The sequence below is a fragment of the Macaca fascicularis genome, chromosome 9, assembly GCF_037993035.2.
Source record: "Macaca fascicularis isolate 582-1 chromosome 9, T2T-MFA8v1.1".
Classification (NCBI taxonomy): domain Eukaryota; kingdom Metazoa; phylum Chordata; class Mammalia; order Primates; family Cercopithecidae; genus Macaca; species Macaca fascicularis.
Window position 1 is genome coordinate 87,643,156 of NC_088383.1, and position 11,424 is coordinate 87,654,579.

Consider the following 11,424-nt stretch of genomic DNA (forward strand, 5'->3'; position numbering starts at 1 on the left):
TTTTTTTTTTTTTTTCTTGAGGCAGAGTCTCATTCTATCACCAAGGCTGGAGTGCAGTGTTGCAATCACAGCTTGCTGAAGCCCCAACTTCCCTGGCTGGAGTTCATGCAACGGCATGAATATGACTTGCTGAAGCCTTGACCTCCTAGGCTCAAGCCATCTCCCACCTCTGCCTCTGTGTAGCTGGGACTATGGTGGGTGCCATCACACCCAGCTAATTTTTTGCTGTTTTTGTAGAGATGGGGCCTCGCCATGTTTCCCAGGCTGGTCTTGAACTCCTGGGCTCAAGTGATCCCCCACCTCAGCTTCCCAAAGTACTGGGATTACAAGCATGAGTTACCATTCCCAGCCAAGAACAAGCTCCTTGACATTGGTCTTGGCAATGCGTTTTTTGGATATGACACCAAAAGTACAAGCAACAACAGCAAAAATAAACAAGCGGGACTGTATCAAACTAAAAAGCTCTGCACAGCAAAGGAAACAATCCTGTGAGAGAAGGCAACCTATGGAATGGGATAAAATATTTGTAAACTATATATCTGATAAGGGGTTAAGATCCCAAATATATAAGGAACTCAGTCAACTCAACAGCAAAAAATAAATAACCTGATTTAAAAAATAGGCAAATGACTTGAATAAACATTTTTCCAAACAAGTGATGTTTCAAATTCTACAACCAGCCATAATTTCCTTCTCTTAATGCTTTATTTTTAACAGGAACCATAATATATCCAGTGCTTACTTGATCTCTTACCACAAATATGTGGATAATTAATTTAATCTTCTGGACACCTTGACAAAGAGTCTCTTTTTGAGCTAACTCTAGGCTCCTCTAAACCCTGTAGGCCTCAACCTTCAGTATTCATCTTGGCATTGCCCAATTTTAAAACTGCTAAGTCAATTTAGTGAGAATCTTCCACCCTTAATATCTGATCATCCTTGATATCTGATCAAATTCCTTATCTCCCACTATCCCCAACTGATATTTGATCACCTTGATCTGCGTTCAGTAAGAATGCTCTTTGGTCATTTAGCCAGAATCCTCCCTTACTCCTGGCAATAAAAAAAGAGTCAAACTCAGTGAAATATTTTAAGGGATTTATTCTGAGCCAAATACAAGTGACCAAGGCTCAAGGCATAGTCTCAACAGGTCCCAAGAACATGTGCCCATGGTGGTTGGGTTACACCTTGATTTTATACACTTCAGGGGGACAGAAACTACAAGCAGAGTTGTAAACCAATAATGTAAGGTATATATTGATCCAGCCTGGAAAGGTGAGACATCTCAAAGCAGGGGCTTCCACATCATAGGTGGATTTAAAGGTTTCTCTGGTGGCAATTGGTTTAAAAAGTTCTGCCTGAAGAATTGAGGCCAGCAGAAAGAAAAGTTTGTGGCTGATACAGGGGGATTATCAGCCAAGGTTCTTGTCATGTAGATGTAGCCTCCAGATTAGCAGACTTCAGGGAATAGATGGTACATATCTCTTGCTAGACCCTTAAAGGTGCTACACTCAGTTAACTCTCTCCTGGATCAGGAAAAGACATGGAAAGGGAAGGGGATTCTCTACAGAATGTAGGTTTTACCCACAAGAGATAGCTTTGCAGGGCCATTTCAAAATATGTCAAATAAATATATGTGGGGCCTGGGCACAGTAGCTCGTGCCTGTAACCCCAGCACTTTGGGATGCCAACGTGGATGGATTACCTAAAGTCGGAAGCTTGAGACCAGCCTGGTTAACATGGTGAAACCCTGTCTCTACTAAAAATACAAAAATTAACTGGGCATAGTGGCAGGTGCCTGTAATCCCAGCTACTTGGGAGGCTGAGGCAGGGAGAACTACTTGAACCCAGGAGGTGGAGGTTGGAGTGAGCTGAGGTCACAGCACTGCACTCCAGCCTGGGTGACAGAGCAAGACTCCATCTCAAAAAAAAAAATGGAGTAAAATGTTTCTATTTCTTTCAGGGCTTGCTACCTGTCATGTGATGCTATACTAGATTCAGATTAGAATTTGGTATCTTATTGTTACACAGAGCTCTGTTTTAATGTTAATGCTGATAAGTTGTGTCTGGATTACAAAGGGAGGAGGGTGTAAAAATGAGGTATGTCTGATCCTCCCTTCCTATCACAGCCTGAACTCATTTCTCAGGTTTACTTTGGAACACCTTTGGTCAAGAGAGGGTTCCATTCAATTGGTTGAGGGGCTTAGAATTTTATTTTTGGCTTACCCCCTGATGTTTCCTCTTAGTGATTGTTTATCTGTTGACTCCCACCCTGCTCTTTGTCTATAAATCTTCACCTGTGCTTGCTGTATTCAGAATTGAACCTAGTGCTATACTAAACTAGACACATTTTCCCCTACTGTAATAGTTCCTAATTAAAATCTGCTTTTACCACTTTAATTACTATGCAGCTCTAGTTTTTCTTTGGAAGCCTTTTATGAGATAGGAACAATTATGATCCTATAATACAAGTGAGAAAACTAAGGTTTAGAGAGATTATGTCTCTCCCAAAGACAGACATGCAGAGGCAATTAATCCTAGGTTACTGGACTATATAATCATCTGCACCTCTAATTTCCCCCCACCCCTTCCTGATTCTACACTTAAATTCTACTGTAGTTTAAATTACATCTCTATTTCATGTCAAAATGAAAATGTCTTTGAGAATGAGTAGCAATGTAAACTGTTGTCATTCATTTACTCTTTTTGGTACATGTCAACTTGTAAATAGGGTTGGGGATAAGGAGACAGAGTTTAGAGGTCTGAATACCTGAGATGGAAAATCTTAAGAATCAGGACAATAGCATATAAGCCTAAGGAGATATTGCAGCATTTTGCCAAATGATGCTGCACCCTCTAATCATTCCACAGCCAGAGCTCTCTTCTTCCTTAATGCTGAGATGTTTTCTCTTTGCAATTTAGCATCTCCAAGACAGTGTAGCTCTGGGGGATTGGTGATTTGACAATACTTTCCTTGGATGTAAAAGAGGTCAGTCAGACACAGGATAAGAAATTGCCAGAGGTTGTTTTGCTGTTGTTGTTGTTGTTGACTCCAGCGTTACTTCTTCCTGCATTAGTGAAAGTTGAGAAAAAGTGTTAGATGATTGAATTTGGATATCACCTGTGCAGTCACAGTGCTCAGCAGGACAGACCACAGCCAGCATGTCACTATGATCACAGCGAATAGGACATGTTGTTTAGCAAAGGAAAGCATAAGAATAACAAGGCATCAGGTTGGCTCTGTATGTAAGTAGGAAGGAAGATGACTTCCATGTTTTAATTTGAGAGGTACTACAGATTGCTGGTTTCAAACAATCAGTCTTAAATCTTAGTTTGAGATTTTCCCATTAATGTCATTTCACTTCCAGGAAGACATTGTCATCTCCTAAAGTCTCCCTTGCTTGAGACGGTAGGAAGGGCACATAAAGAGTGGATTAGCTCACTGTTGCCATAGAAACTAGAAGCAAGGCCCTGGGGGGATGAAACATTGTGCAGGTAAATTTTCGTGAGGAGGAAAATGGACAGAGTGAGAAGTTAGACAAGGTGGCACCATAATTGGTAGCCCAGGGCAGCCACAGGGCAGGCATCTAAAAAACAAAAAGGTTCTTTTCATTTTAGTCAGGTACAATCTTAAATTTCTCATCACCAAGTTAGGCATTGCAACCTTGAAATGGCTGGCTGTTGTTCTCTTTAACAATGCATGGGTTAAAAAAAAATCTCAGGTTCTTAATCCTCTAGTCCATTTCCAAGACAAATGTAATTTAAGTTACCTGAGCAACAACAAAAAAATTGGAATCAGCCTCCAGCCTTGTATACGGAATACAAAGACAATTGACCAGATACCAGGATCTTTCTTATTATGTTCCCAGATACTCATCTAGCACAATAGATTGTAGGAGGGAATAAATAGACTGTGGTTCTAAATAAATAAATACATGAAATTTTAAGAAAGTCATTATCTTTCAAATGAAGGTTTCCAATGCAAAAATAAATCTTATACACATAACGTCATAGAGCAGGGAGGAACCTTAAAGGTCTTCTAATTCTATCGCCTCCTTTCACAGAAAAGAGGACTGAGAGCCAGAGAGGTTAATTATGTCCTCTAGCCACCTAATCACTCTGTCATTTCTAATTATTGCTAGGAAAAAATCCAGAGATTCCCAGTGCCCTCCATTTGTGTGCACTGAAAAAAATCAGTTTGCCTATCAGCAGGAAATGTCAGCATCAAGGCCAAGAATGTTCAATTTGTTAATAATAAAAATAATAAGAGCTGACATGTATTGAACACTTACCATGTGCCAGGCATGGGGCTAAATGCTTTACAACTTGTGTCTCACTTAACTCCCAAATAGTCCTGTATGGTTGTTTACCCCATTTTATAGATAAAGCATCAGAGCTGAGAGAAACTAAGTAACTTGTTTATAGTCAAACAAGTACTAAGGACAGACCGAGGATTTGACTCACAGTTATTGCTTCTTACCACAACTCTAAACCCTATTTGTTTGATGGCTATTTCCATGTATCTCTTTCCTGTAAGAGAACCAGGGATCAATAATTAACTGCATTCATGAGTTTAATACCTCCCTCTGACAGCTAAAGGCACATCCGAGGAAAATCATGTAACTCTAGCCATCTCATCATACTCCCTGAGAACGTTTTGAGAAATTACTTTTTTCTGATTACAAATGTAAATCGTATTCAGTACACAAAATTTTAAAACACAGACAAGCATAAAGAAGAAAATTAAAATTTCCTGTAATTACACCAAGAATCACATGCAAGAAAATCTGTATTTCATACTTCTCTCTCAAAGACCACTATATTCCTTGCAAAATTTAGCAATAGACTTTAGTATTTTCTACATGGGTTACTTTCCTCGGGGATATTCATTTAGTGAACCACCATTATCAAACATTATTTACTTTAGTTCATTCATTTATTCAATGAAGATCAATTGCTTGAATGTCTACTCTGTGGCAGGCACACTGCTAGTTACTAGAACTCATTGATGGTGACAGATACACCCTGGTCCCGGCCTCATGGAACCTACAGACTACTTCTCTGAAATAAGTTTTCAGTGAATTTCACCTTAATTAGCCTCAAAAGATACAGATGCTTTTAGTCCATATGTCGAGCTGAAGTAATTATTTCCCTCAATGTGATAGATGAAGGCTGATATGAAGACAAATCTTATGGTATCTTAACTGACACAGAGCAATTAGAAATTATTTTAAATTGGGCTGGGTACAGTGACTCATGCCTGTAATCTCAATGCTTTGGGAGGCCAAAGTGGGTGACTTGCTTGAGGCAGGAGTTTGAAACCAGCCTGAGCAACATAGTGAGACCCTGTCTCCACAAAAAAATTAAAAATCAGCCAGGCCTGATGGCACACATCTGCAGCCCCAGCTACTGAGGAGGCTGCGGTGAAAGGATTGCTTGAGCTCAGGAGTTGGAGGTTGCAGCGAACTGTCATCACAACACTGTACTCCAGCCTAAGTGATAGAGGGGGATGAAAGAAAAAATAAATAAAAAGGAAAATGAAGAAAGAAAAAAAGAACTTAAAATTGCAGGTCTTATGATTTCTTATCAAGGGAGAAAAAAGTAAGGCTGAGATTTTAGGAATTTCCTACCTTAAAAGTTCTTCCTGTCTTCTCTTGATACTAAATTGGCAGCCTTATGTGTCGAGGGATTAGGAAGGGGTCTTTGTGTTTGGAATTCCTGTAGCATGGACAAAATTTGCCATTAGTCAAGCTGCTGAGGTGATTGAAATGTGTGACTAAAACTCATTCTAAACCACACATGACAGGGCCTGCTTTCCTATGAACAGGTGTTTATCGGGGTATGGTCACCAGGAGCCTAAAGGCTGTGGGGATGGAGAAGAGGCTTTATAAGTCAGAGATGAATGTCTTCATTTTCTATGGCTTCTATAATTGCCACAAACTTAGTAGCTTAAAGCAACACAAATTTATTTTCTTATGGTTCTAGAGATCAGAAATCTAAAATGGGTCTATAGGACTGTGTACCTTCTGGGGGCTCTAGGGGAGGATCTGGCATTGTCTTTACCAGCTTCTACAGCAGGAGTCCCCAGCCCCTGGGCCATGGACCAGTACCACTCCATGGCCTGTTAGGAACTGGGCTGTGCAGCAGGAAGTGAGCACCAGGCAAGTAAGTATTACCACCTAAGCTCCGCCTCCTGTCAGATCAGCAGCAGCATTAGATTCTTACCTGAGTGTGAGCTCTATTGTGAAATGCACATGCAAGAGATCTAGGTTGTGTGGCCCTTATGACAGTCTAATGCCTGATGATCTGAGGTGGAACAGTTTCATCCCAAACCACTCTCTCCCTGCCAAGTCCATGAAAAAATTGTCTTCCACAAAACTGGTCCCTGGTGCCAAAAACATTGGGGACTGCAGCTCTAGAGGCTGCCTGCATTCCTTGTCTCATGGCCCCATGTTATTGACCGCTGCCTTTATTATCACATCTCCTTTGCTGGCTGTGACCTTCCTGCTTCCTTCTTATGAGAACCACTGTGATTGCATTAGGCCCACTTAGATAATCCAGGATATTTTAACTATCTTGAATGTCTTAATCACATCCATAAAGTCCGTTTTATGGTGTACAAGGACCAGAGATTAGGACTTGAACATCTTTGACTGGGGACATGATCCAGCCTACCACACTCTGTAAAGGCTAATGAGTATTTCACATTTTTGGTGAGCTGGGGCTGTCTGCAACAGGGGCTTGAATCCTTCCAACCTTCTCTCCCCTCTCCACAATTCCTCTCCTGTCCTTCCTCTCAGCAATTTATCAGGATTCAAGGCCTGAGTCATTCTTACTGGGCTTATCCTTCCTCCCATAGGCAACAAGACATTGGCGTCAGAGTTCTGCTCCCAGATACACTTCCAGTTTCATTACACCATAACTATTATCACCACTTGAGATGCCCAAACGTCTATTTGGAAATTGGATTTAGACTCAAAGCTACTTATATCAGGGCCTTGAAAGGAGACTTAGTCACTGAACATTTATTTTCACCATACAATTGCGAATTTCTGATTGTAAATTTGGAGAGGATAAACCTAAAAATTAAGGTCTGCTCTCTCTGGCATAACTTCTGTAGGCATTTTGGTAAGTGAGGCAAGCAGTGGAAAGTATTCCAATGCCCCTTGAATCGTAAACTTAGCCAATTCCAAAGGACCTACAAAAAATATGATTGATGAACTATTTTGCCATCCCTTTTAAGGTGAAAGCTCCTTAACAGAAGAGGCTAAAAGACTTGGAGTCTAACGCATAGATTGTTATATGGATGTCAGTGGTGGTGATACACCTACAGAAGGAAAAGCATCTCAAAGCAGAAATTCCAAATAGGAGGCACACATGCTGCCTTTACCATTACACACCCAAGACAGACATCACTAATCAATCAAGTATTGTTCCACCAGAGCCTGGTTCTGGCCTTAAAGCCCTTCCTGAGTGCTCCAGGTAGCCACTACCACTCAAGCAGAGTTGGCAAGCAAATTGAGCTCTATTAGATGTCCCTGCATTAGAAACAGAGTCAATGCCCTCCTGTTTCCAGGCATTAAGGAAAATTCCTCCTACTGCAAACTAGCAATAAAAATGATCTAATGTCTAGAACACCACTTAAGCTCAATTTCTGGAGCTGGCAAAACCCTTGGAGAGACTTAATCAACAGTGAAGCAGATTCCTCAGTTTTCCTATTTTCTATCTGAAGACCTTATGTGGGGATCCTATCTGGTCTGTGCCTCCAGCTCCTCCTCTGGAGGTACTGGATAGTGGGGGCTTCTCCCCCTTTTTCTTCAACAGGACTTCTACACTTTGAATTCTTGCATTAAATGTGCAGCCCCACCCCCCAATTTCTGCTCTTTCTTCCTTAATTATGTAGCTCTCCTCTGCTTTCCTCAAACCAGAATCCTCCTAGGTCCCCAAGAGCACCCTCCCCAGGGAGCACTTGACGACAGTATTGTCAAATTCTTCAAAGGCAAGGAGGAGTAAGAAACACAAGCTCATCCATCCCTGTCTCTTTTTTTCACCTTGTGCTTTCCACTCACAATAAGCAGACTTAGAGGTTATCAAACACCTCACTGTGCTTTGACAGTTATTCATCCATTAAAGCCTCTGATCGCCTGGATTCCGGACTGTACTCCGACTCCATAAACATGGCTCCTCCACTGCTCTCAGGCACTGTGGCTTGCTTTACACCTAAGCTTGCGAGGAAGGAGGAAAACCCAGCTCGTTCAAACAGCTCAGCCACAGGTGAGCCAGCCACATCAGAACATGGGAGGGGGAGAAACCAGCACGCGCTCGCTTTTTATTAAAAGAAAAATGATTTACGCAGCTGATTCCCTCAAATTTTAAATAGGATCTCAGGGAGATTTTTCACTTTGGACCAAAGCCATCTGGAGCTTGCAAAATCCTGGAAGAGACCGAATCAAAAGAGCAGATCTCTTCAGTCTCCCTATTTCATTTCAACGCCTCTCTCAGTCCCAGTCAATAACCCAGCTGTAAGCTCTGCAGCGAAGCACATTCATCTCGCTTTGTGTCTGGATCGCAGGCTTCAGAGGGGGCTTTTCAGCTTGAATACAAACCGACTGATTGCCTTCCTGCAAGGTTCCCGCACCGGAACGCCCACCTGAGCCCTTGCTCTTCAGCCGCAAGTGCAGGAGCTTGCCTGGGTCAAGCCGAGTACACAGGGGCCTGAGCCTGCCTGCAGGAACGCACCGCGCTGTGTCACTACCCACTAGGCCAGCGGGCAGGGACAGAGAGAGCAGCCTGCCACCGCGGAGGGAGGAGCCGAGAGCCTCTGAGTAGGGGAGCTGTGAACCTGGGGACAGAGGAGGTTACAGGGATGCTGAGAAGGCACACAACTCTCCAGGCAGGGCACCTGTGACTCAGCAGAGTTTAATAGCAGTTCCCTGAGGTGTGTGAGTCCAGCGCCTTTGACAGAATTATTATGGCATGTATGCATTCGGGCTTTATCATTAGAAAACCCGAGGTGCTAGATCTTTATTTTTTAAATTATTTTTGTTTCGAGAATTTATTTTTCAAAAAAATAGAAAGCACAAAACAATATACATCTGTGCATACCCTCCAGTCAGAAGATACTACTAACATTGTGCAATGTTTGTTTCAAGTCTTGTTTTGAAGCCATAAATGAAGGAAAGCACAACACAAGAAGGTGGACCCCACTTTGCTCCCTTTATCCTCCCTCCCTAGTCCCTTCCCCCGGCCCAGAAGACACCACTTGTGAGACCTGAACTCACTTCCTTCTAATCCACTTTTAGACTTCTACCCAAATAATCACTATAGCAATATAGAGAATATGTGATTTGGGGGCATGTATTTAATAATTTGTATCATTCTGAGCTTCTTTTCTGCAGACTTGTTTTTTTCCATTCCATATTGTGATGCTTTGCTGATTCCACGTTATTCTATCTACAGAGATCTAGTTCACTCATTTTAACCATTATATGACATTGGGTCCCATGATTTCTAAGTCCCCACCTGGCCTTAATACTATGCCAGTGGTCCTTAAGCTGCATATTAGAATCACCTGGGGTACCCAGGTGTGTTAAAAATGCAGGCGCCCAGGCTCTGTTCTCAGAGAGTCTGATGGCACTGGTGTAGAGTTAGGCTGGGCATTGCTTTTGTTAGAAATCTTCTTAGGTGGTCTTAATATGCAACTAGGATTGAGAACCCTACCCCCTACGGATTCTGTGATTCCTGGAAGGAGAATTGCCAATACCCATTTTGCCTCTCCTGGGTACAAGCAGTTTTACATCTTCCAACAGATTTACATCAACCAATATGAATTTGCTAGGGATACTCCGTGAAATCTGCTGATAGCTGTGTCCGAGGGGTGGCAAAATTCTCTCTCCCTTTATCTTACTGCTAAACAGAAGGTGCTTCTGGGCCCTAGTAAGTGGCATACCTTTACCTCTGTTCCCTGGAAGAAATGGAGATGTTCCTATTGATGAGACTATCAGGGAGACTATCAGGTAAGAAAGAAAACCTGGGAGAGTAGAATGTGAAGGGAATCTGAATTACTCTCTTTTTTCATTGTGTTGCAGCATGAGAAGAAACTACTGCCAGGTAATTCTGCAGAAAACCGTTTCTGCGTTCCTCCTTCCCTCTCTCTCATTTTTTTGGTGCTAGGCTTAGCCTCTCCACAGAAAGACATTTATTAAACTCCTATTTTTAGCTTTGCTAGAGCGAAGAATCATGAAAACCTGGACCCTCTCACTGTGAGGGACAGAGTTCAGGCACCAGGTGGCTTGATGATATTTTATATCCTTGTTCTTTCTGTCTTCTTTTGTCTTTATGCTAGCCACAGAGGAAATTACCTGGAAAGAATCACATAATAAGGTGTAGCTTAACTCTCTGTCCTTCTTTAATGCATTCAACAAATATTTACTGAGTGCTTAGTAGATGCTAGCCACTGTCCTAGGTCATTGGGACCCCATGGACCCAACGATCACAGACTTTGCCCTCCAGTTTGGGATATAGGCTAGTACGCAGACAGAGAAACAATATGTAGAAAACGTGCTGCAGCAGAGGGAAACACAAGATACTCTGGGAAAGCAGAAGAGACTAGAGAGAGGAAAATAAAGTTAGTTTTGGGGTCTCAGGAACACTTCCTACAGGGGCAGTTCTCAAATATGAGTGTGCTGAGGATCACCCAGAAGACTTGTTAACACACATCCTGCTGGCCCTGACCCTAGAGTTTCTGATTCAATAGGTATGGTTTGAAACCTGAGAGTTTGCATTTTTAGCAAGTTCCCAGGCCATACTAATGCTGCAGGTCTGGAGATCACGCTTTGAGAACCACTGTCTTAGAGCTACTGAAGTCTCAGCATTTGCTACTCAAAGTATGGTCTGCAGATGAGCAATATCACAGCATGAGCCTCACCTAGGAGCTTATTAGAAATGCAGAATTTCAAGTCTTATCCTAGATGTACCAAGTTAGAATCTGCATCAAGATTACCAGGTAATACTTATACACAGTAAAATACTGGTTCTCAACTTGCTTGCACATTGAAATCACTTGGGGAGTTTAATCAAATCCCCATCCCTGGATTCCGTTCCCAGAGATTCTGATTTAATTGGTACAGGGGATGAAAAGCTCTCTGAGACGTTTCTAATGTGTAGTATACTTTAAGAACCACTGACCTGAGCTAAATGCATCCTGAGTAAGAGCGCCACAAAGAAAGGCAGGAAGAGTGTTACAGGCAACAGAACATGCAAAGGCTCAGTGGTAAGAGAGAACAAAGTGGTTTAGTGAAAGGAGAGGGGTGCAGTGAGCTCAGAGTGTGCAGTTAGAGAGAGGGAAAGGGACGGGTTTTGAGGCTAGAGGTTTTTCCCAGATGATCGAACACACTCAGATTTGCATTTTAAAAATGAACAGTT

General features: G+C 42.2%; 1 long non-coding RNA gene across 1 annotated transcript; it reads right to left on the bottom strand.

The window, feature by feature from the left end:
* Positions 1 to 1,084: 1,084 nt before the first annotated feature.
* On the bottom strand, positions 1,085 to 8,778 carry LOC123566828 (uncharacterized). The gene is made up of 3 exons (XR_006689474.3): positions 8,651 to 8,778; positions 5,631 to 5,718; positions 1,085 to 3,068 (listed from the first exon to the last, which is right to left on the bottom strand). It is a non-coding gene; the product is annotated as an uncharacterized lncRNA (long non-coding RNA).
* Between the last annotated feature and the right edge of the window lie 2,646 nt (positions 8,779 to 11,424).